This window comes from Phocoena sinus, chromosome 3, assembly GCF_008692025.1.
Source record: "Phocoena sinus isolate mPhoSin1 chromosome 3, mPhoSin1.pri, whole genome shotgun sequence".
NCBI classification, from domain to species: domain Eukaryota; kingdom Metazoa; phylum Chordata; class Mammalia; order Artiodactyla; family Phocoenidae; genus Phocoena; species Phocoena sinus.
The window spans coordinates 119,566,367-119,593,441 of NC_045765.1; positions in this window are offsets into that span (position 1 = coordinate 119,566,367).

Below are 27,075 nucleotides of genomic sequence, written 5' to 3' on the forward strand. Positions count from 1 at the left end.
CTAACAGCCATAAAAGGGGAAATCGACAGTAACACATTCATAGTAGGGGACTTTAACACCTCACTTTCACCAATGGACAGACCATCCAAAATGAAAATAAATAAGGAAACACAAGCTTTAAATGATACATTAAACGAGATGGACTTAATTGATATTTATAGGACATTCCATCCAAAAACAACAGAATACACATTTTTCTCAAGTGCTCATGGAACATTCTCCAGGATAGATCATATCTTGGGTCACAAATCAAGCCTTGGTAAACTTCAGAAAATTGAAATTGTATCAAGTATCTTTTCCAAGCACAACGATATGAGACTAGATATCAATTACAGGAAAAGATCTGTAAAAAATACAAACACATGGAGGCTAAACAATACACTACTTAATAACGAAGTGATCACTGAAGAAATCAAAGAGGAAATCAATAAATGCCTAGAAACAAATGACAATGGAGACACGACGACCCAAAATCTATGGGAAGCAGCAAAAGCAGTTCTAAGAGGGAAGTTTATAGCAATACTATCTTACCTTAAGAAACAGGAAACATATTGAATAAACAACCTAACCTTGCACCTAAAGCAATGAGAGAAAGAAGAAGAAAAACACCCCAAAGTTAGCAGAAGGAAAGAAATCATAAAAATCAGATCAGAAATAAATGAAAAAGAAAAAAAGGAAATGATAGCAAAGATCAATAAAACTAAAAGCTGGTTCTTTGAGAAGATAAAAAAATCGATAAACCATTAGCAGACTCATCAAGAAAAAAAAGGGAGAAGACTCAAATCAATAGAATTAGAAATGAAAAAGGAGAAGTAACAACTGACACTGCAGAAATACAGAAGATCATGAGAGATTACTATAAGCAACTGTATGCCAATAAAATGGACAACCTGGAAGAAATGGACAAATTCTTAGAAATGCACAACCTGCCAAGACTGAATCAGGAAGAAATAGAAAATAGGAACAGACCAATCACAAGCACTGAAATTGAAACTGTGATTAAAAATCTTCAAACAAACAAAAGCCCAGGACCAGATGGCTTCACAGGCGAATTCTATCAAACATTTAGAGATGAGCTAACACCTATCCTTCTCAAACTCTTCCAAAATATAGCTGAGGGAGGAACACTCCCAAACTCATTCTACGAGGCCACCATCACCCTGATACCAAAACCAGACAAAGGTGTCACAAAGAAAGCAAACTACAGGCCAATATCACTGATGAACATACATGCAAAAATCCTCAACAAAATACTAGCAAACAGAATCCAACAGCACATTAAACGGATCAGACACCATGATCAAGTGGGGTTTATTCCAGGAATCTCAATATACGCAAATCAATCAATGTGATACACCATATTAACAAATTGAAGGAGAAAAACCATATGATCATCTCAATAGATGCAGAGAAAACTTTTGACAAAATTCAACACCCATTTATGATAAAAACCCTGCAGAACGTAGGCATAGAGGGAACTTACCTCAACATAATAAAGGCCATATATGACAAACCCACAGCCAACATCATCCTCAATTGTGAAAAACTGAAAGCATTTCCACTAAGATCAGGAACAAGACAAGGTTGCCCACTCTCACCACTCTTATTCAACATAGTTTTGGAAGTTTCAGCCACAGCAATCAGAGAAGAAAAGGAAACCAAATCGGAAAAGAAGAAGTAAAGCTATCACTGTTTGCAGATGACATCATACTATACATAGAGAATCCTAAAGATGCTACCAGAAAACTGCTAGAGCTAATCAATGAATTTGGTAAATTAGCAGGATACAAAATTAATGCACAGAAATCTCTTGCATTCCTATACACTAAGGATGAAAAATCTGAAAGTGAAATCAAGAAAACACTCCGATTTATCACTGCAACAAAAAGAATAAAATATCTAGGAATAAACCTACCTAAGGAGACAAAAGATCTGTATGTAGAAAATTATAAGACACTGATGAAGGAAATTAAAGATGATACAAACAGATGGAGAGATATACCATGTTCTTGGATCGGAAGAATCAACCTTGTGAAAATGACTCTACTACCCAAAGCAATCTATAGATTCAATGCAATCCCTATCAAACTACCACTGGCATTTCTCACAGAACTAGAACAAAAAATTTCACAACTTGTATGGAAACACAAAAGACCCCGAATAGCCAAAGCAATCTTGAGAACGAAAAATGGAGCTGGAGGAATCAGGCTCCCTGACTTCAGACTATACTACAAAGCTACAGTAATCAAGACAGTATGGTACTGGCCCAAAAACAGAAAGATAGATCAATGGAACGGGATAGAAAGCCCAGAGATAAACCCATGCACATATGGTCACCTTATCTTTGATAAAGGAGGCAGGAATGTACAGTAGAGAAAGGACAGCCTCTTCAATAAGTGGTGCTGGGAAAACTGGACAGCTACATGTAAAAGTATGAGATTAGATCACTCCCTAACACTATACACAAAAATAAACTCAAAATGGATTAAAGACCTAAATATAAGGCCAGAAACTATCAAACTCTTAGAGGAAAACTTAGGCAGAACACTCTATGACATAAATCACACCAAGATCCTTTTTGACCCACCTCCTAGGGAAATGGAAATAAAAACAAAAATAAACAAATGGGACCTAATGAAACTTCAAAGCTTTTGCACAGCAAAGGAAAGCATATACAAGACCAAAAGACAACCCTCAGAATGGGAGAGAATAGTTGCAAATGAAGCAACTGACAAAGGATTAATCTCCAAAATTTATAAGCAGCTCATGCAGCTCAATAACAAAAAAACAAACAACCCAATCCAAAAATGGGTAGAAGACCTAAATAGACATTTCTCCAAACAAGGTATACAGAATGCCAACAAACACATGAAAGAATGCTCAACATCACTAATCATTAGAGAAATGCAATCAAAACTACAATGAGATATCATCTCACACCAGTCAGAATGGCCATCATCAAAAAATCTACAAACAATAAATGCTGGAGAGGGTGTGGAGAAAAGGGAACCCTCTTGCACTGTTGGTGGTAATGTAAATTGATACAGCCATTGTGGAGAACAGTATGGAGGTTCCTTAAAAAACTACAAATAGAACTACCATATGACCCAGCAATCCCACTACTGGGCATATACCCTGAGACAACCATAATTGAAAAAGAGTCATGTACCAAAATGTTCATTGCAGCTCTATTTACAATAGCCCAGAGATGGAAACAACCTAGGTGTCCATCATCAGATGAATGGATAAAGAAGATGTGGCACATATATACAATGGAATATTACTCAGCCATAAAAAGAAATGAAATTGAGCTATTTGTAATGAGGTGGATGGACCTAGAGTCTGTCATACAGAGTGAAGTGAGAAAGAGAAGGACAGATAACGTATGCTAACACATATATATGGAATTTAAGAAAAAAAAATGTCATGAAGAACCTAGGGGTAAGACAGAAATAAAGACACAGACGTACTAGAGAATGGACTTGAGGATATGGGGAGGGGGAAGGGTAAGCTGTGACAAAGCAAGAGAGAGGCATGGACATGTATACACTACCAAACGTAAGGTAGATAGCTAGTGGGAAGCAGCCGCATGGCACAGGGAGATCAGCTTGGTGCTTTGTGACCGCTTGGAGGGGTGGGATAGGGAGGGTGGGAGGGAGGGAGACACAAGAGGGAAGAGATATGGGAACATATGTATATGTATAACTGATTCACTCTGTTATAAAGCAGAAACTAAGATACCATTGTAAAGCAATTATACTCCAATAAAGATGTAAAAAAAAAAAGAAAGAAACGCTCAGCAGGATCTAAAAATGATTAATTTATTATGTAACTGATAGCCTCAAACTAAAATAATTAAATATATGCATTGCTGAGGAAAAAAAAAAAGAAGACGATCCCCAGGTAATCTCAGTGGGCATGGTAAGTCTGAAAGAACCGCTCTACATAGACTTGAGCCCAAGCTTCCTGCGCCGACGTATGCTACGTACAAAGGCAGTCAGTAAGCTGCTCGGGCATTGCAAATGGGGATCAGTTGCTGCTTGTACCCCGCCAGGCGACTGTAGGAGAGGGTGCCTGCGAACGTGTAATTGATTTACAACATCATCTGGCTGTAACCCAGCAAAAGCCAAGTTGTCTCTTTCTCTGTATTGATATAATTACTGACATGAGAGGAAGCAGGTTCTTTCTTCAGATCAAGTAACCTTGTTATTTATCAGCCTGTGCTATTTATTCTGGGTGGTTATTGACTGGCCCCACTTGGGTCTCCTTATTCATTCTGTTCCCACCAGCAACAATGATTTTTAGCTCTCAGGGTGATGGCAACATAGATGCAGTTATATATATTTGCATTTTCTGCACATTTTCCTATTTTCTTGCCTGCTTTAATAGATAGAATATTACTTAAGGACCATGATTGCTTTTTTAACTCCTCACAATACCTAGCAAAGCAGTACTTACTGAAAAATGTAATGAATGCGGCTGGGTGGTGCCAGGAACCATTCTTAACACTGTTGTTCTCAATTCTCCATCTCATGAGCCAGAAAAGAAACTGTTTTAAAGCCACCTTGGAACACCTGCACTTCGACAAAACTCACCGCCTGCCTCTGTTCACCGACTCTGTGCTGTCAGTCATAAAAAGCAGATGCTGTCACCAGCTTAGAGGCTGCTTCCCAAGAGTTCATTTCAAAGTCATTTATTGGAACTTCGAGTGTATTATTCCCAAACAATTCCTTCAGTTCCCACTGTTGCCAGGCTGGACTTCAAGGGTGGGAAGCCTTACTCTTACAATACTACTAATCAACAGCAACAATGTTAAATTAAGTCCAAATGGGTTTTTATTCAACTTGATGTTTGGTGCTTAAGGAATAGTTTGCATCAGAAGACAATTAGGAGGTAGGAACAGATAATATTACAGATTCTGACTTCTGTATATTTCTAAGACCTTTAAAGATGGATAGCATTAATTCTTCATAATAGTGTATTAAAACTTCTGATTCTCCTTTTTATTACAAAACATGTAGGTGTGCCTTCATTTTTACATTTATTTTCCACATGTATCACCATTCTGTGGCTAACAGGTGAACTCAGAAGAGGGAGAAAAAAGAAAGGAAAAAATAAAAGAGAAAGAAAAATGAAAGTGATCACAAGTTTAGCGAGCCTAGCACACTAGAAGGAATTTAAAAGGCTCAGTATACGAATGACTGCTTAAAGTAGATATAACTGAATAACTGAATCACTGAATTTTAGAACTGGAAGGGGCCACAGTCAGAATTACCACATTTTCCCTTAGGGCAGTGTTTTATAAAATGGGGGATTTGGGGGTGATTTTCCCTGTGGGGGGACATCGGGCAATGTCTGGAGACATTTTTGGTTTTCATACCTGGTGGAGAAGTACTACTGGCATCTAGTGGGTAAGGACCAGGGATGGTGTTTAACATCCTACAATGCACAAGGCAGCCCCTCACGACAGAAACTCAAAATGCGGCCCCAAATGTTGATAGTACTGAGATTGAGAAACTGCCTGGGAGGAAAGGAGCAACAGGTAAGATGGCCGCAGGCTGGTTGACTAGCGAGAAGCCTTTCAGGTTGCTCTACAGCAAGGTAATGAGGTGGAGAACTGGAATGGCTGATCTGACAACCCAAGGCTTAATGCAGTTGAGAAGATGATACTGTCCATCAAATACTAAGAGTAAGACAAAGCAGAAAAAGAGCCAGTTGTTGGGAGAGTTATGAGTAGGGAAAAGCAAGGGACAAAGAACAGATCAAGGAGGACAGTTCCAGATTGAGCACCCCTGATATTGTGGAAGTAGACAGGATAGCTTAAAAGAGTTGCCTTGGGCAAGTCAAAAAAGTCCCTCCTGTGGAGTCTGACACCTGGGCTGAGCCTCAGGGTTGGTAGAAGCAGAGACTGGGCCAGCTTCTGTACAACACTTCACTACTATGAACATGAGATGTCTGTAAGGAAGATCCCTGAAACTTGGAGGGCATCAGTATATAAAATGGTCTCTGACCTCCAGGAGCTAACAATCTCATTAAGATAAAATTTACATATATATGCTGATGACTCCCCAATTTTTATCTCTAGCCAGACCTCCTCCCCTGGACTCCTAAATCATGTATCAAATGCCAATTCACCTTCTCACCTTAAATATCCAATAGACATCTCAAATTAGCATGTCTAAAAATAAACTGTTAATAACCCCCCAAACCTGTACCTCTTACAGTTTTCCCCATCTCAGTTGCTCAAATAAAAACATTGGCATCATTCTTTATTCCCTCTTTCTCACACCAAATATACAATTAGTCAGCAAATTCTCTCAATGCTACCTTCAAGATATATCCAGATTGAAAACATTTTGTTAAGTGAAAGAAGCTGTAACAAAGGACTACATATTGTTTGATTCCATTTATATGAAATGTGCAGAACAGGCAAATCTATAGAGATAGAACATGATTGGGGTTGCTTAGGGCTGAGGGGAGATTGAGGAATGATGGCTAAGGGCTGGTGCAGGATTTCTTTTGGGAATGATGAAAATGTTCTAAAATGGATTGTGGTGATGGTTGCATAAATCTGTGACTATACTAAAAGCCACTGAGTTGTACACTTTAAATGAGTGAACTGCAATGGTATATCTCAATACACTGGTTCTTAAGAAGTATACATATACACATGGACGTAATTTTATCTCTCTAGAATCCGCCCTCTTCTCACCATCTGCATAATGACCTCACTGTCCCGAGTCCCCATCGCCCCTCACCTGATTACTGCAGCATCTTCCTGACCTGACTGGCCGTTGGCTTCTCTTCCTGCTCTACCTGGACCCTTCTGCATAAGCACCATAGTGACCCTTTGAAAGCATAAGTCAGATCTTATCATTCTTCTCAAACCCTTCTGGTAGCTCCCATCTCACTAGAGAGAAAGCCAAAGCAGGCCCCACATGAACTGGCCCCCCTGGCCCCCCAGTCTCCTCTTCCCTGACTCCCTCTCACTCAATGCTGTAACCACTAGCTTCCTCCCTGCTTCTCAAACACACCAGGTCTGCTCCCTCAGGGACTTTGAACTTGCTCTTTCCTGTGCCTCTTCTCTCAGATCCAAGTGCCTTGTTCCCTCACCTCTAACAATCTTTGCTCAAATATCACCTTTGCTGTATGGGCTTTTTGATCATCCTATTTAAACCACAAATCCCCATCCCCTGCTCCAACACTCTGTAACCCTGTGTCCCGTTTTATTTTTCTCTGTAACACTTTTCACTATCTAACAGAGCGTGTATTTCACTTATTTCTTTTTATAGTCTGAGTTCCCCAAAATGGAAGCTTTGTGAGAGCAATCATTTTTGTCTGTGTGTTCACTGCTTTACCCTTAGCACCTAGAACACAGCCTAACATAGTAGATGCTTAATATAGTTTTGTTGAATGAATGAATGAAACAAAGAATAGTGCAAGACAGAATATAGTTAAGTGTTAAACTATATAAAATTGAAAATATATGCTATAGAAGTTTATGATGAAATCATTTCATGTCTCTGTTTTAAAACCTTGATGCCTTTTATGCTCTTTTAGGTATGTTCTATTATTTTCAAAAGCAATGATCAGTAAACACAGAAGAGGACTATAATATACCTTTAATAATTTACAGTGTTAGGAGGGGCCAAAAAGGAGGACAAGTTCCTTCCAAACTAGACATCATTCTCTGGTTAACCTGTCTTCTGTGGATTTTGGCTTCACCCCAACAATGAAAAGGCAGTCCTTTTATAGGTACTTAAAAAAAAAAAACAGAGATTATAAGAAAGAGGAGAGCTGAGGTGCCACGCATGGTTGGAAAAGAAAAGTGACCATTGAGAGCCAATAAGTCTCTTTGATTAGACTCTAACTACAGGGTCTGGCACCTCCTAGGGTTACTGGAAATCCTAGAGCTTCTCATCTTTCCCCCAAAGGGCTTTTAAATCAGATAAGTGATTGCAGATGAATTACAGAAAATATTCTAATAAACCTAGGAGAAAATCATGATTTGATTAAAGAATCAATAATGATTAGTGAATAACCATCTATTTGTACTTATTCGTAAGCATTTCTCTCAGCCCTTCTCTAATATATATCTTATTTAAATAGACTTTAAAATAGAATGTACTTAGCACATTGAGTGTAAAACCATGCTGAGTTCTGTTGACTGTGCGCTGGGTTGATCCTAGAGTTGGGGGCACGCAGACCCCTAGTCCAGGAGTCACTATTTATACCTGGTGGCCTCATGTTACAACTGCATTCAAAGTACCCAGAGGAAAAGGGCAGTGACCTGTGGAAACCCACAGCTACAAAGTAGTAACATATCATATTTCTGAAGAAGGGATTTGTGGAATCAAGGAAAACTTCATGGAAAGAGTAGAATTTCAGATAATAGAGTGTTGGATAGGTGAAGAAGAGTGAGAGTGAGATTTTGGTTGATAAAGGGGATTCTAGGTAGATGAAAGTAAATACAAGCCCTCTATGATGACAGCAGAGAAGCCCCTCCACTCATGCCTCCCAAGGAATTTAAACTGTGTGTCCCAGGACTTCCCTGGTGGTGCAGTGGTTAAGAATCCACCTGCCAATGCAGGGGTCACGGGTTCAAGCCCTGGTCTGGGAAGATCCCACATACTGTGCTGTGCATCACAACTACTGAGCCTGCAGTCTAGAGACCACGAGCCACAACTACTGAGCCCACGCACCACAACTACTGAAGCCCACACACCTAGAGCCTGTGCTCCGCAACAAGAGAAGCCACCACAATGAGAAGCCTGTGCACCACAATGAGGAGTAGTCCCCGCTCGCTGCAACTAGAGGAAGCCCGCACGCAGCAATGAAGACCCAACACAGCCAAAAATAAAATAAATAAAAATAAATAAATAAAATAAATAAATTAAAAAAAAACTGTGTCCCAAGGGAAGTCCCCAGAGGCATAGGGCTAGACGTCGTCTGGAGGTCATGGTATTCCAGAGTGCTGGAGTTGGGGAGGAGATTATGGCCAAGAGCCCCGAAATTTTCTCATATGCAACTTCGTGCATAAACAGGTCTGCTTCAAATATTTTCAGAGCCTAGGGCAAGAGTATAAATGGAGGCCCACATGCCATATATCTGAATTATCACTCACAGAAGTAAACTATTAAGTATGTTCTAGTCTCCTACTTAACAGATACTCCTTTTCAACAACCTGGATGGCCAGATTCCAAAGCAGAATACTCAGAATTTGTACCAGAACATGACATCAGAGGATGGCATCTAGGGGAGAACCAACCCCAGCCTCTGACTTGAGGACCGCCCCCTTGTCTTCCCAAACCCAGCTGTATCCTGCACCTCTATCCACACATATGTAGACACCCAGGTTACATACCCAGACTCCATCCACAGCAGTCATTTGACCATCCTTCAGACCTAGAAGTTTCCACATCAGTGGCCCAGGATGCCTTCTGGAGACAGACCTAGAGAAGAGAACTATGGAGGGCCATTTGAGCAGAAAAGTCCAGGGTCCTGGGTACCAGGGGCATGATCTTAAAGGAGTAGTGCAGGTTCTGGGGGCAGAGGGGGGGGCGCGGTGGATATGGGGTTCTGCTTGGGAAAATGCCAGAGAGGATCTAAAGCATGTGGTCCTATTGTCTGTGTGATGCAGAAATAACTGCCTCAGAAAATTTCTCACGTCTCCAAATGTGCCCAAGGAAACAGGTGGGAAAATCAAAATTTATACTTCTCCCAAACAAACAGCACTAGGTATTTTACTGCTTCAGAAGATTTCCATGACACTGACATCTCAAAAAATCATTCAGGAGAGAGGGGACAGATCTTTATTACAGAACAATTCCAACAACTATAAGTAGATATCCTCCCTCCAGAAACTGGAGCTTCAACCCCTCCTGCCTTGAGCATGGGCTGGACTTAGTGATTTGCATCCGAAGAATAGAGTTTAGAGTATAGAAAAGGAAAAATAAAAACTTTACAGTGGAGCAACCTGGCGAACGCTACCTTAGCCAAACGATCAGGGTTAACCTAATCAGTGAAAGGTCATGTTGATAACGTGTACCCCCAATAACATGCATGTTAATAATGCATGTTCTCTGTGGTTTTCTTTCCAAAATCCCATAACCCCAGTCTAACCAATGAGAAAAACATCAGGGCTTCCCTGGTGGCGCAGTGGTTGAGAGTCCGCCTGCTGATGCAGGGGACACGGGTTCGCGCCCCGGTCCGGGAAGATCCCACATGCCACGGAGCGGCTGGGCCCGTGAGCCATGGCCGCTGAACCTGCGCGTCCGGAGCCTGTGCTCCTCAACGGGAGAGGCCACAACAGTGAGAGGCCCGCGTACAGCAAAAATAAAAAAAGAATCACAGAAGATCCAACATTCTGTCTCATTGTGGCCCACATTCACTCGATGGGGGCAATGGGATGGCATTTCCCAGGTCTGGAATGTTGATGTGGAGCCCTTTCTCATGAGATCTCAAAGATGCCAATTCTCACGGTCAAAGTCAGTCTGATCCCAGAGGAGCACGTAAGTGACAACTCCTCGGAACATCAAGACGTGTCTGTAAGCATTCCAAAGAAAATAAATAAGGTTTGGAAGAAGAAGAAAAAGGGAAATTAATTGTGGCATGTTTACAATTTGGAACAGCATAAAATAGGAAATGAATGACATATATAAAACTCTGGTAATAAACTTAAGGAGGAATCCTAAAACCAACCACAGAGACAATAATGCTCTGGGATAGAACTTCAAGCTGTAAAACCTCCCTCTATCAAGCACACAATAGGCGGTCCACAGATTTAACTCAAACGGAAATGAACTGTAAACATATGTCGTCACTTGCACCTACCGGTTATGGAGGGGACACTGGGAATTTGCATTAAACTTGATAGATCAACTATCAAGAAAATGCTTAAGAAAAGCATTTGGTTTTCCATGGGCAAACAGCACAGGACCTAGATCTTGCCAGGTCCCATTCACTCAAACGTCCAGAAGAAAACGTGTTGTTTCATATACATAAATGTATAGGATTTTATAGTGAAAAAAACAGAACTTCAAGTATTTTCTGTATTTTCTCATCAAAAATAATAATTTCTTTCCTAATTAATTTAGTTATCCTTCAATCAGCCCCACCAGGTTTTAGGGGAGCAAAATCATGTAACTGTACCATAACTGTTCCAATTAAAAAGAGAATGTCAGGAAATTCATCAGTACCTCTTTCAAAAGACACATTTTGCTCTCTCATTGGGATTCTTATTGTTGAGAAGTTGTTTTCAAAGTGATTAATTAATTATACAAAACTCTAGGCCTTACAAAATTTAGTAGCAACATCATTTACATTAGAAACATCATTTGCATTTACATAGATTTAGTTACTTTTGAATAGATGTTTCAACATCCATCTATGACTTAATTGTTAAGCCTTCCTTTGTCAGATCGCCACAGCAAGAGAAAGAGATTTATGTGTATTGAGCACAGACTGTGTGCTACGAATTACATGTGCTATTTCATTCATTCCTCCCCCACCTCTGTGAAGCAGGTATTATACTTCTTTTACACACAAGGTAATCAGGTGTGTGAGGGCTTAAGTCCTAGGTAAGGCCACACTCCTGGAAGTGCTAGAAAATGGATGTGAAGCTAGCATTGTTTCCTATCAAAGTGAAAGATGTTGTCATACGCCCACAGTGACCCTAGAAATACTTTGGAAGACAGAAGACATAGAGTTGGGATCAATATCTGCTGTAGGCAAATTCTGAAGTAAAGCAAGGTTCTCTTTTCTCTGATTGCTTGTTTTCCCTTCTTCCTTTCCTCCGCTCATCCGAACTTTCCTGTCTTGGAAATCATCCTTGCAGTTTACAATCACTTCCGTTGCAATAAACAGAAATTCCAACTCAAAAAGGCTTGAAGAGCAGAGGAAAAATTTTAGATCAATTACTAGAAAATCCAGAAACAGGGCAGGTTTCAAACTGTCTCTATCCTAGGTTCTCACAGTGGGGCTGGGACCTATATGGTCTCTCACTTCCTTTTTCCACACCTCAGAATTACCTCCATTCATACAGTGGCCTTCCCCAATATAGCTCCCAAGGAGAACTGCTTTCTCATTTGCATCCAAAGAGAGACATGTCAGAAATTGAGGTAAGAGAGTGACATGGCAACACAGAATAATACAGGAAGGCCCGAATTCCGCCTTGGCTTTAGTAAGCACTGCCCCCCATCCTCCTTACCACCACCCCCGTCCCTTACCTCCAGCTTTGTGGTTTCCTGTGGGATGTGTATACATAGGACAAAGGGAACTGGGAAATAAAACCCCACCTTACCACTTGCCAGGTACACATCACCCAAAGCAGAGTTCCCTGGTAAATTTGACAAGAGTCCTTGATGAAGGCTTTTTAAGACTTCAGGATGGTCTTTCTTTTCCAAGTCACCAAGTTCAATGTAAGGAGAACGCCCCAATACTTAAATGTTTCTTTGCGAAGAAGAGAGAGATACTACCTAGCTGAGAGCATGGTGACGGAAGAGGAAGAGAAAACAAATCCAGGGCCAATTTCTTGTTCGAAACATTATTCAGATGGAGGAAGCAGCACACAGCCATACCCATGTGTGGGACTTCTCCCACTAGAAAATGTGGCTCCATCAGTGTGTCCTGAAATCTGACTAAGTCATTTCAGTATTACTTCCTCTTAGAAAGGGAAATACATTGTTATTAGGGGCTGCCTCCAAGGCTCAGAAGATATTTCTTCCTATAAAGAACTTTCTAGCTTCTTAGGTGGGATGAGTGATGCTTTTCATGATACAGCTAGAACAGGAAAAGTAATCCAAGGACTAGCTGGGCACATTGCTTTGCATCACCGTCCTGGGAAAATGTGACCTTAAGCAGCAGTCAACTTTACTTGACTTTTCCAAAGTGAAGTGACAAACTCCATATGGATTTGTGGTACAGAAATTTGTTGAAAAATGTCTGCAAGATAAGACATTGGTCTTATCTTGGTCCTCACACCCAAGGTTTTCAGCACTTAGAGACTATCACCTATTGGATAACTCTAAGCAAATCACTTTCCTTCCCTCTGCTTTAGTTTCCTCATTTGCACATTGGGAGAAGGCGGGGGTTGGCTAAACCTTCAGAGTTCTTCCAGAAGTCTCAAATATTGAAAAAAAAAAAAGGCATTAATATATAAATGTGGATTTTAGTGTTGTTTGCTCAGAAGTAACACTTATTTGTATACTATCTTGTTTTACAATAGTTGTAAGGCTGTTATCACTTTTTAAGCTCAACAGAGAAGACACTGTGCCTTAAAAATGTATACAGCACCTCGTGTTCAGAAGATTCCGGGTACTTTCAGTAACTGTACCCATGAGGGTGAAGTCACTCTTATTCAAGGGTCCAGTAAAGAAATAAGATCTCAGTCACCAACTCAGGTATGTAAACTATTCCTATACTGGTGTGAAATAATAGGCCCAAACAATAAAAGTAGGTTACAAAAATTCATGTATTTGAGTCTACAGAAATATTCCAATAATGTTATGCCCAGCTTAGCTTTCAGCTTACTATGTAGGCGAAAATGTTCCTTCTTACTAATTTTCTCTTTCCTCAAAGAGGATATTGTTCTACTACTCCTCAGCAAAAGCTAAGTATTGAACATGTCCTTGATTCTAGTGCTTTTTTCGCCATTATTAGTACTTTTTAAAATAAGCCATGTGGTATAAGTGAAACAAGCATGAGATCAAAAGAACCAAGGTCAGGGTTCAATTCTTCTTCTTCATAGGTGTGTGACCTAAGCAAGTGACTTCTCTAATATAAAATAAAGAGAATGACTACATTTACCTTACAGGATTATTGTGAAAATCATTTTTACTTACTTATACCTTATGCTCTTTCAGAAAAGAGTTAAGACAGTCTCCATGAATATATTGATATAAGAATATAAGATGGCCCCCAAAATGGGACTAAGACAAGTAAAAACAAGACGGGATATAAAATGGAACTGGGGGGCTTCCCTGGTGGCACAGTGGTTGAGAGTCTGCCTGCCGATGCAGGGGACGCGGGTTCCTGCCCCAGTCCGGGAAGATCCCACATGCCGCAGAGCGGCTGGGCCTGTGAGCCATGGCCGCTGAGCCTGCGTGTCTGGAGCCTGTGCTCCGCAACGGGAGAGGCCACAACAGTGAGAGGCCCGCGTACCGCAAAAAAAAAGAAAAAAAATGGAATTGGGAATAAAATTTAAATAGTTCATTACGTAAAGACCTAAATATTTGCTACAAGTAAGCCATAAATTGGACAGCTGTGGACAGTGAGTGACATCATGGACAGAAGAGGGCCAAGGAAGGTCTCAAGTGCTACGTGATTGTTACTTGTTTTTGTGGGAAAAGTCCAGGCTTTGATATCATGCCAGTCTCAGTGTGACCACTGGCTCTGTGTGCTTCTTTTACAGCATTTTAGGACCTCAAATTTTCTCATCTATACAATGAGGAGAATAAATCATACTTTGCAGGGTTGTGGAGCTATGCAGTGCCTTGTGTGTGGTGGCAGCCAGCATATGTCAGCTCCCTGCACCTTCTCCCCCCACCCCACTTCAACCTCTCCTTTCCACTTACTCCAGGTAGTAAACAGTCCTGTGAGAAATTTTTTGTAGTTCACTAACCCTCTGTTTACCATCATTTTATTTATAATAATTATTAACAGCAATACAATATCAGTATCTGCCTCAGAGGGTTGCATACATCCATATTTGATAGAAAACCGTTTCCTCTCAAGGTGTCGACAACAATAACAAAACAGCAAAGTACCTTTAAGAACTTGCCCTGCAACACTCAGAGCCATTAATGTCACATGCAATATAGCAGATGATTTCTTGACAGAAGGTTAATTAGTTCTCTCCCATAGGATGGCATCACCATAATTAAACCAATAACAACAAGGAAAAAATACACCCCTGGGCAACCGAAGACATTCTGGCAGTAATGAGAAATGGCAACGGGCGTTGAGTACCAAGGCTATTTTCTAGTTGCTGTTGTTTAATCATCATTCGCACAAAAAGCCAGTCGTCCCACGCAAGATAACGTCTGTTCCTGAGAAAGCCCTATTTCAGCTTTATATTAGCTTTATACAATCTCTTGGTAAATGTAAGCAGGAAGCTCCAAATGGGGTAAAAGCCTGTACCTGTGGTTACGTGGTACCATATATCATTTCCCCTGGTAATGACATGATTTATAGCATCTGCTCTGTGACCTAATTATAGCCAAATTCATGCATATTCTTGCTGGGGAGAGGAGGAGTAGAGGCTACCTGCATAGGCAGGTTTCCCTAAAAGAGGGTCCTAAATAAGACCCCTGCAGAGACTGCTGTTCTGAGGGCTCACTGACACCCACTGGCAGGGCTAGAGGGCGCGTTTTCCTCTCCTCCATTCAGCCGTGCCGGACGTCCACAGTTTCCCTGTGACACCCTTCTCAAACCCCGGAGAGAGTCCAGGGAAGTGGTATTCAGCAGCTTGGACGCACTGGGATGCCCTTCACAAAGGTTTGAGGGGTTCCAAATTCAAAAGAAGAAAAGCAGTACCTTGTGTTCACACGTATCCCTACACCCCACCGCCTACAGGTTGGGTATGTTGGGGATAATGCAGCCTCCCACCCCTGTACGTTCAAGACTTCAGTGGGCTGAGAGGTGACCATCAGTGTCCAGTCTGACCTTGGTTCAAACACACACCACCTTCAAGGCTCAGCTGAGCACCTGGGGGGCTCATGACTCAAAGCAACCAGGAAAAATAGAACCAAACAAAGATGACTGCTAAGAATACGTAAAAACTGCTCCAAAAGCCTTCAGTCTGAATCCCAGAGCACTGTCTGTCTTCTAAGCCTTGTCTCTTGGCATGATATTGGAAGATCATGGGCATTAACAGTTCCTAGGACCTTTACTGTGATCCACCAAGAGAAACTCCAGTGTAGAATATGCAGGATCAAATGAACAGTAGTACTTCTCAATCTAAAATTTGGCTCCATGGGAATTTGGATACCCTGGTTTTCTATCCAGAAGCACTTCTGCATCCTCTCTGTCCGTTTTCTGGGCTCAGCCTTCTTTTCAGGGTAGCCCATAAACCAATGTTTGCCAAGCAAATAAAGGAGTCTGCTCCAAGGAAGCAGGTATGCAGGTGTTTATTATTTCCTCAAAGATCTAGGACATTAGCAGACATAATCAATGTGCACTGTAATCAGGTATCCTCGGAATATATTTTCAGTGTCACTGAGAAGTCATAAGTTGATGCTACTTACTCCCAGATGGTTCCTAGCACATGACAGTCAAAAAAGCTCGCCTGCTTGGAAATAATTTATAAGAATCTTTATTGAGATGTGATTCAAGGCAAGGTGTCACAATACTTCTAAAAAGCTGCAGAGTTCTGCAGAAATTGAAACAACTTTAGCTAATTTTGGATAATTTATGAGAAATTTCGGTCCATATATCAAGACACATGGATTATTAAATTAAAACCTGATGAGGGACCACAGACCTTCAAGACTGCGGAGGGGTAAGATATGGAGATCACCTTCCTCTCCACAAATACATCAGAAATACATCTGCATGTGGAACAACGCCTACAGAACACCTACTCAGCGGTGGCAGAAGACCTCAGACCTCCCAAAAGGCAAGAAACTCCCCATGCACCTGGGTAGGGCAAAAGAAAAAAAGGAAAAACAGAGACAAAAGAATAGGGACGGGACCTGCACCAGGGGGAGGGAGCCGTGAAGGAGGAAAAGTTTCCACACACTAGGAAGCCCCTTCACTGGTGCAGACCTGTGGGGGGGTGGGGGGGTGGGGGGAAGCATCAGAGCCACAGAGGTGAGCACAGCAACAGGGGTGCAGAGGGCAAAGCGGAGAGATTCCCAAGCAGAGGACCAGTGCTGACCAGCCCTCACCAGCCCGAGAGGCTTGTCCGCTCACCCGCCAGGACGGGTGGGGGCTGGGAGCTGAGGCTCTGGATTCGGAGGTTGGATCCCAGGGAGAGGGCTGGGCTTGGCTGCGTGAACACAGCCTGAAGCAGACTAGTGCGCCACAGCTGGCCGGGAGACAGCCTGGGAAAAAGTCTGGACCTAAGAGGCAAGAGACCATTGTTTCAGGGTGCGCGAGGAGAGGGGATTCAGAGCACCGCCTAAACGAGCTCCAGAGACGGGCACAAGCCGCAGCTATCAGCGTGGACCCCAGAGACGGGCATGAGATACTAAGGCTGCTGCAGCCACCAAGAAGCCTGTGTGCAAGCACAGGTCACTATCCCCACCTCCCCTCCTGGGAGCCTGTGCAGCCCGCCACTGCCAGGGTCCCGTGATCCAGGGACAACCTCCCCGGGAGAACGCAAGGCGCGCCTCAGGCTGTTGCAACATCACACTGGCCTCTGCCGCCGCAGGCTCACCCTGCATTCCATACCCCTCCCTCCCCACGGCCTGTGTGAGCAAGAGTCCCCTAATCAGCTTCTCCTTTAACCCTGTCCTGTCTGAGCAAAGAACAGACACCCTCAGGCGACCTAATACAAAGCTGAACCCCAAGAGCTGTGTGAATCCAAAGCTGAACCCCAAGAGCTGTGTGAACAAAGAAGAGAAAGGGAAATTTCTCCCAGCAGCCTCAGGAGCAGTGGATTAAATCTCCACAATCAACTTGATGTATCTGTCGAATACCTGAATAGACAATGAATCATCCCAAAACTGAGGCAGGGGACTTTGGGAGCAACTGTAGACTTGGGGTTTGCTCTTTGCAACTGACTGGTTTCTGGTTTTATATTAATCTTACTTTAGGATTTAGAGTTTATTATCATTGGTACATTTGTTTACTGATGTGGTTGCTCTCTTCCTTTCTTTTTTTATATATAGATATTTTTTTTCCTTTTTCTCTTTTTGTGAGTGTGTATGTGTATGCTTCCTTGTGTGATTTTGTCTATATAGCTTTGCTTTTACCATTTGTCCTAGGGTTCTGTCTGTCCATTTTTGGGGTTTTTTTTTTTTTTTTAGTACAGTTTTTAGCACTTGTTAAATCATTGGTGGATTCGTTTTTTGGTTTGGTTGTTCTCCTTTCTTTCTTCTTTCTTTTTTTTAATTAGTTTAAAATTTTTTATTTTAATAACTTTATTTCATTTTATTTATTTTTTTCTTTCTTTCCTTCTTTCTTTCTCCCTTTTACTCTGAGCCGTGTCGCTGACAGGGTCTACGTGCTCCACCTGGGTGTCAGGCCTGTCCCTCTGAAGTGGGAGAGCCAAGTTCAGCACATGGGTCCACCAGAGACCTCCTGGCTCCACGTAATATCAAACGGCAAAAGCTCTCCCAGAGATCTCATCTCAATACTAAGACCCAGCTCCACTCAATGACCAGCAAGCTACAGTGCTGGACACCCTATGCCAAACAACTAGCAAGACAGGAACACAACCCCACCCATTAGCAGAGAGGCTGCCTAAAATCATAACAAGTCCACAGACACCCCAAAACACACCACAAGACGCAGTTCTGCCCACCAGAAAGACAACATCCAACCTCATCCACCAGAACACAGGCACTAGTCCCCTCCACCAGGAAGCCTACACAACCCACTGAACCAACCTTAGCCACTGGGGACAGACACCAAAAACAATGGGAAAAATGAACCTGCAGCCTGCAAAAAGGAGATCCCCAAAACAGTAAGTTACTCAAAATGAGAAGACAGAGAAACAAACAGCAGATGAAGGAGCAAGGCAAAAACCCAACAGACCAAACAAATGAACAGGAAATACCTAAAAAAGAATTCAGAAAAATGATAGTAAAGATGATCCAAAATCTTGGAAAGAGAATGGAGAAAATACAAGAAATGTTTAACAAGGACCTAGAAGAACTAAAGAGCAAACAAACAATGATGAACAACACAATAAATGAAATTAAAAATTCTCTAGAAGGAATCAATAGCAGAATAACTGAGGCAGAAGAACATATAAGAGACCTGGAAGATAAAATAGTAGAAATAAGTAATGCAGAGCAGAATAAAGAAAAAAGAATGAAAAGAACTGAGGACAGTCTCAGAGACCTCTGGGACAACACTAAATGCACCAACATTCGAATTATAGGGGTCCCAGAAGAAGAAGAGAAAAAGAAAGGGACTGAGAAAATATTTGAAGACATTATAGTTGAAAACTTCCCTAATATGGAAAAGGAAATAGTCAATCAGGTCCAGGAAGCACAGAGAGTCCCATACAGGATAAATCCAAGAAGAAACACACCAAGACACATATTAATCAAACTGTCAAAAATTAAATACAAAGAAAACATATTACAAGCAGCAAGGGAAAAGCACACAAGGGAACCCCCATAAGGTTAACAGCTGATCTTTAGCAGAATCTCTGCAAGCCAGAAGGGAGTGGCAGGACATATTTAAAGTGATGAAAGGGAAAAATCTACAACCAAGATTATTCTACCCAGCAAGGATCTCATTCAGATTTAAAGAAGAAATTAAAATCTTTACAGACAAGCAAAAGCTAAGAGAATTCAGTACCACCAAACCAGCTTTACAACAAATGCTAAAGGAACTTCTCTAGGCAAGTAACACAAGGGAAGGAAAAGACCTACAATAACAAACCCAAAACAATTAAGAAAATGGTAACAGGAACATACATATCGATAATTACCTTAAATGTAAATGGATTAAATGCTCCCACCAAAAGACACAGACTGGCTGAATGGATACAAAAACAAGATGCATATATATGCTGTCTACAAGAGACCCACTTCAGACCTAGGGACACATACAGACTGAAAATGAGGGGATGGAAAAAAATATTCCATGTAAATGGAAATCAAAAGAAAGCTGTAGTAGCAATTCTCATATCAGATAAAATAGACTTTAAAATAAAGACTATTACAAGAGACAAAGAAGGACACTACATAATGATCAAGGGATCAATCCAAGAAGAAGACAGAACAGTTGTAAATATTTATGCAAACAACATAGGAGCACCTCAATACATAATACAAATGGTAAGAGCCATAAAAGGGGAAAGCAACAGTAACACATTCATACTAGGGGACTTTAACACCCCACTTTCACCAATGGATAGATCATCCAAAATGAAAATAAATAAGGAAATACAAGCTTTAAATGATACATTAAATAAGACGGAATTAATTGATATTTATAGGACATTCCATCCAAAAATGACAGAATACACTTTCGTCTCAAGTGCTCATGGAACATTACCCAGGATAGATCATATCTGGGTCACAAATCAAGCCTTGGTAATTTAAGAAAACTGAAAGTGTATCAAGTATCTTTTCCGACCACAGTGCTATGAGACTAGAGAGCAATTACAGGAAAAAATCTGTAAAAAATACAAACACATGGAGCCTAAACAATACACTACTAAATAACCAAGAGATCACTGAAGAAATCAAAGAGGAAATCAAAAAATACCTAGAAACTAATGACAATGAAAATTCTATGACCCAAAACCTATGGGATGCAGCAAAAGCAGTTCTTTTTTTTTTTTTTTTTTTTTTTTTTTTTTTTTTTTTTGCGGTATGCGGGCCTCTCACTGTTGTGGCCTCTCCCGTCGCGGAGCACAGGCGCCAGACACGCAGGCTCAGCGGCCATGGCTCACGGGATTAACCGCTCCGCGGCATGTGGGATCTTCCCGAACCGGGGCACAAACCCGTGTCCCCTGCATCGGCAGGCGGACTCCCAACCACTGCGCCACCAGGGAAGCCCTCTTCTTTTTTTTTATAATTTTTAATTGACATATAAATCACATAACGTTGTGTTAGTTTCAGGTGTACAACATAATGCTTACATATTTGTACATATTGGGACATGATCTTGATAATAAGTCTAGTAGCATATCCATCACCACATATAGTTACAATTTTTTTCTTATGAGAACTTTTAAGATGTATTTTCTTATCAACATTCAAATATATAATCCAGTATTAACTATAGTCACCATGCTGTACATTACATCCTCATGACACTCTAGAACTGGAAGTTTGTAACTTTTGACTACCTTCACCCATTTTGCACACACCAACCACCTCTGGCAACCATAAAACTGTTCTCTGCATCTCTGAACTTGTTTTTTGTATTTAAGATTCCACATGTAAATGAAATCGTATGGTATTTTTTTTTGTCTGATTTACTTCACTTAGCCTGATGCCCTCAAGGTCCATTCATGGTGCTGCAAATGGCAAGATTTTCTTCTTTTTATGTGGCTGGATATATGTACATATCACATTTTCTTTATCCATTCATCCATCAATGAAGACTTACGTTGTTTGGCTATTGTAAGTAATTCTGCAATGAACAATGGCTCACACAAATGTTTTCAAGTTAGTGTTTTCATTTCCTTCAGATAAATACCCAAAAGTGCAAGTGCTAAATCATACAGCAGTTCTATTTTTAATTTTTGAGGAAGCTCAATACTGTTTTCCATAGAAGCTGCACCAACTTACCTTCCCCCTAACTGCACACAATCTTTCACTTCTCTCCACATTCTCACCAACTCCTGTTACTTCTTGTCTTTTTTTTTAAAGATTTTTTGATGTGGACCATTTTTTAGAGTCTTTGGAATTTGTTACAATATTGCTTCTGTTTTATGTTTTGGTTTTTTGGCCATGAGGCACGTGGGACTTTAGCTCCCCGACTAGGGACTGAATAGCAATACAATCCAACCTGAAGAAAGAAGAAAAATCTCAAATAAACAACCTAACCTTACACCTAAAGCAATTAGAGAAAGAAGAACGAAACACCCCAAAGTTAGCAGAAGGAAAGAAATAAAGATCACAGCAGAAATAAATGAAAAACAGAAGAAGGAAACAATAGCAAAAATCAATAAAACTAAAAGGTGGTTGTTTGAGAAGATAAACAAAATTGATAAATCATTAGCCAGACTCAACAAGTAAAAAAGGGAGAAGACTCAAATCAATAGAATTAGAAATGAAAAAGGAGAAGTAACAACTGACACTGCAGAAATACAAAGGATCATGAGAGATTACTACAAGCAACTCTATGCCAATAAAATGGACAACCTGGAAGAAATGGACAAATCCTTAGAAAAGTACAACTTTCTGAAACTGAACCAGAAAGAAATAGAAAATATAAACAGACCAATCACAAGCACTAAAACTGAGACTGTGATGAAAAATCTTCCAACAAACAAAAGCCCAGGACAAGATGGCTTCACAGGTGAATTCTATCAAACATTTAGAGAAGAGCTACCACCTATCCTTCTCAAACTTCTCCAAAATATAGCAGAGGGAGGAAAACTACCAAACTAATTCTATGAGGCCACCATCACCCTGATATCGAAATCAGACAAAGATGTCACAAGAAAAGAAAAATACAGGCCAATATTACTGATGAACATAGATGCAAAAATCCTGAACAAAATACTAGCAAACAGAATCCAGCAGCACATTAAAAGGATCATACACCATCATCAAGTGGGGTTTATCCCAGGAATGCAAGGATTCTTCAATATATGCAAATCAATCAATGTGATAAACCATATTAACAAACAGAAGGAGAAAAACCACATGATCATCTCAATAGATGCAGAAAAAGCTTTTGAAAAAATTCAACACCCGTTCATGATAAAAACCCTGCAGAAAGTAGGCATAGAGGGAACTTACCTCAACATAATAAAAGCCATATATGACAAATCCACAACCAACATCGTTCTCAATGGTCAAAAACTGAAACCATTTCCTCTAAGATCAGGAGCAAGACAAGGTTGTCCACTCCCACCACTATTATACAACATAGTTTTGGAAGTTTTAGCCACAGCAATCAGAGAAGAAAAAGAAATAAAAGGAATCCAAATCGGAAAAGAAGAAGTAAAGCTGTCACTGTTTGCAGATGACATGACCCTATACATAGAGAATCCTAAAGACTCTACCAGAAAACTACTAGAGCTAATCAATGAATTTGGTAAAGTAGCAGCATACAAAATTAATGCACAGAAATCTCTTGCATTCCTATATACTAATGATGAAAAATCTGAAAGAGAAATTAAGGACACGCTCTCATTTACCACTGCAACAAAAAGAATAAAATACCTAGGAATAAACCTACATAGGGAGACAAACGATCTGTATGCAGAAAACTATAAGACACTGATGAAAGAAATGAAAGATGATACAAACAGATGGAGAGATATACCGTGTTCTTGGATTGGAAGAATCAACATTGTGAAAATGACTCTATTACCCAAAGCAATCTACAGATTCAATGCAATCCCTATCAAACTACCAATGGCATTTTTCACAGAATTAGAACAAAGAATCTTAAAATTTGTTTGGAGACACAGAAGACCCCAAATAGCCAAAGCAATCTTGAGAAAGAAAAACGGAGCTGGAGGAATCAGGCTCCCTGACTTCAGACTATACTGCAAAGCTACAGTAATCCAGACAATATGGTACTGGCACAAAAACAGAAATATAGATCAGTGGAACAGGATAGAAAGCCCAGAGATAAACCCATGCACATATGGTCACTTTATTTTTGACAAAGGAGGCAAGAATATACAATGGAGAAAAGACAGCCACTTCAATAAGTGGTGTTGGGAAAACTGGACAGCTACATGTAAAAGAATGAAATTAGAACACTCCCTAATACCATACACAAAAATAAGCTCAAAATGGACTAAAAACCTAAATGTAAAGCCAGACAGTATAAAACTCTTAGAGGAAAACATAGGCAGAACACTCTATGACATAAATCACAGCAAGATCCTTTTTGACCCACTTCCTAGAGAAATGGAAATAAAAACAAAATAAACAAATGGAACCTAATGAAACTTCAAAGCTTTTGCACAGCAAAGGAAACCATAAACAAGACGAAAAGACGACCCTCAGAATGGAAGAAAATACTAGTAAATGAAGCAACTGACAAAGGATTAATCTCCAAAATTTACAAGCAGCTCATACAGATAAATATCAAAAAAAAAAAAAAAAATCCAAAACTGGGCAGAAGACCTAAACAGACATTTCTCCACAGAATATATACAGATTGGGCTTCCCTGGTGGCACAGTGGTTGAGAGTCCGCCTGCCAATGCAGGGGACACGGGTTCATGCCTCGGTCCAGGAAGATCCCACATGCCGCGGAGCGGCTAGGCCTGTGAGCCATGGCCACTGAGCCTGCGCGTCCGGAGCCTGTGCTCCACAACGGGAGAGGCCACAACAGTGAGAGGCCCGGGTACCGCAAAAAAAGCAAAAACAAAACAAAACAAACAAACAAACAAGAAGTATATATATATACAGATTGCCAACAAACACATGAAAGGATGCTCAGCATCACTAATCATTAGAGAAATGCAAATCAAAACGACAATGAGGTATCACCTCACACCAATCAGAATGGCCATCATCAAAAAAATCTACAAACAATAAATGCTGGAGAGGGTGTGGAGAAAAGGGAACCCTCTTGCACTGTTGGTGGGAATGTAAACTGATACTGCCACTATGGAGAACAGTATGGAGGTGCCTTAAAAAACTACAAATAGAACTACCATACGACCCAGCAATCCCACTACTGGGTATATACCCTGAGAAAACCATAATTCAAAAAGAGTCATGTACCAAAATGTTCATTGCAGCTCTATTTACAATAACCCAGAGATGGAAGCAACCTAAGTGTTCATCAACAGATGAATGGATAAAGAAGATGTGGCACATATACAATGGAATATTACTCAGCCATAAAAAGAAATGAAATTGAGTTATTTGTAGTGAGGTGGATAGACCTAGAATCTGTCATACAGAGTGAAGTAAGTCAGAAAGAGAAAAACAAATACCATATGTTAATACATATATATGGAATCTAAGGAAAAAAAGAAAATGTTATGAAGAACCTAGGGGTAAGACGGGAATAAAGACACAGACCTACTACAGCATGGACTTGAGGATATGGGGAGGGGGAAGCGTAAGCTGGGACAAAGTGAGAGAGTGACATGGACATATATACACTACCAAATGTAAAATAGATAGCTAGTGGGAAGCAGCCACATAGCACAGGGAGATCAGCTAGGTGTTTTGTGACCACCTAGAGGGGTGGGATATGGAGGTTGGGAGGGAGACGCAAGAGGGAGGAGATATGGGGATATATGTATATATATAGCTGATTCACTTTGTTATAAAGCAGAAACTAACACACCATTGTAAAGCAATTATACTCCAATAGAGATGTTAAAAAATAAATAAGTAAATACCCTATAAGTTATGTGATAGAAATTAAGATATATCCAGTGAGCACACCAGGAGCTTATAACCTAGGTGAAAAAGTGAATGATGTAAAAGAATAGCTTTAAGATGAAGGAGGATGTGAAAAATGTCATTGGATACCAACGAAAAATAGATGCTAATCTTGTCCAGGCATAGAAAAACAGGAAATCAAACCAAACCCGGGGACTATTATTCAACTCCAAATAATGTGAAACTCTTTCTACATACACAAAATCATAAATTTTTTATCCTTCATTGATTAGGTCCTAATCGATACGCATGTCAAATCAATTATTCATTTTGTGGCCTAATGTTATTATCTTCTCAAGTAGCCACAGCTCTAAATTCACCAAGATGATGAGGCCAGTTAAACAGATTACGAATGAGATGTTCTGGTGGCATCATAAACCCAGAAGGCAAACCAAGTCCTCAAGATGGAAAGCGTTTGATGTATTAGAATTTAATCTTGCTATCTTAAACAGCTGGTGCTTCTGGGAGAAACGCCAAACACTCAAAATGGAAAGTTCATTGATTGAATATAACCTCAAAGTTTAAAAATACATAACATCAAGACAAAACCCCTAGTTTGGGCCTAAACCAAAGAGCATTTAAAACTCAGTTTAGTACTCAGTAAATATTTATTGGTGATTGACTGAAAGAATACAATTGCCATTCATATCGTATGGTATTTTATCATTCAGCTTTTCCACAGCCATTTATTATTTACTCCCCAGAATAGCGGGGCACATATGAACTAAGACATTAAGATGGAAGGGTATGGATCCCAGTGCTCTTGACACAGGTGTATTTCACGTGCTGCTAAAAGCTGAATAATTGGAATGAATGTGTTTCAGTACACATGCTGAGCCCTCCCAACTTAAAACATCCATTTGTACTGACTTAAGCAAAATATTATCAAGGAAGTGTTAAATAAGAAGTCTCCTTTCCTTTATTCTTCTACCTTCAGCATTCTCTCTTTTTACCTTGACAAAGGAATTCATTCATAACTAAGAATTTGATCAAGTGGTGTGGATGATTATAGACCTTGCACAGATCCCTTTTCACTAAGTTGGGATATAAAAATTAGATCACTTATCTTTAAATGTTCTAATTAAATGACTTCTAGCTCACTTACGTCTTCCCTTCCTGTGATAAGTCCGAGACCCCAAGAATGCTGGTTCAGCAGGGAATCACTGCTGAACTGACTGTTCCAGCTGTTTCCCAGAATGACCAGCTGCTCAACCCAGAAGTGCGGGGTTGGGGGGAGGGTTCTGAGATGCCTCTTCAGAAGGCCTCTTTGAAGGCATCCCACATGACTGAGCAGGAAGCTGCGGTCTGCTCTGTAACACACCCCCTTGTATTTCCTCTCCCTCTCTCCCTGCCTCGCATCTTTCCCCTCCACCCCACCCCCTGCCTTTTGCTTCCCTGGAATGATACCCTCTCCATAAAGCACAGCGAAGCATATAAGCTTTTCCCTCAAGCTATTTTCTAGTAAATCTGGGATGAGACTCTACCTCTGCTGATTAAACTGAAACATCTCAGGTTCCCAGCAAACGGAGAAAATCTGTGTCCATATATGTTATGTGCAGCTCTATTTACTCGACATCATTGTAGCCTGGGCTCCTAATGCTGCTGTAGTTAGAAGCAGTGTACTTTTAGTACACACACATACACACACACACACTCTCTCTCTCACTTTATCTCCAAGAAAATATCACACCTCCACCCCAGGGCCAGGGTAGCTAGGACAGAAGGGACTTCAATCCTTAACTATACTGTGTCCAGGAACCCATTCCCCTCCATCCCCAACCCCATGACGTTGGTGCCTCCTTTGAGAGTAGACGAGAAAATATCTTCCTCTTCTCGTTTTGAAGGCCACCTTATTTC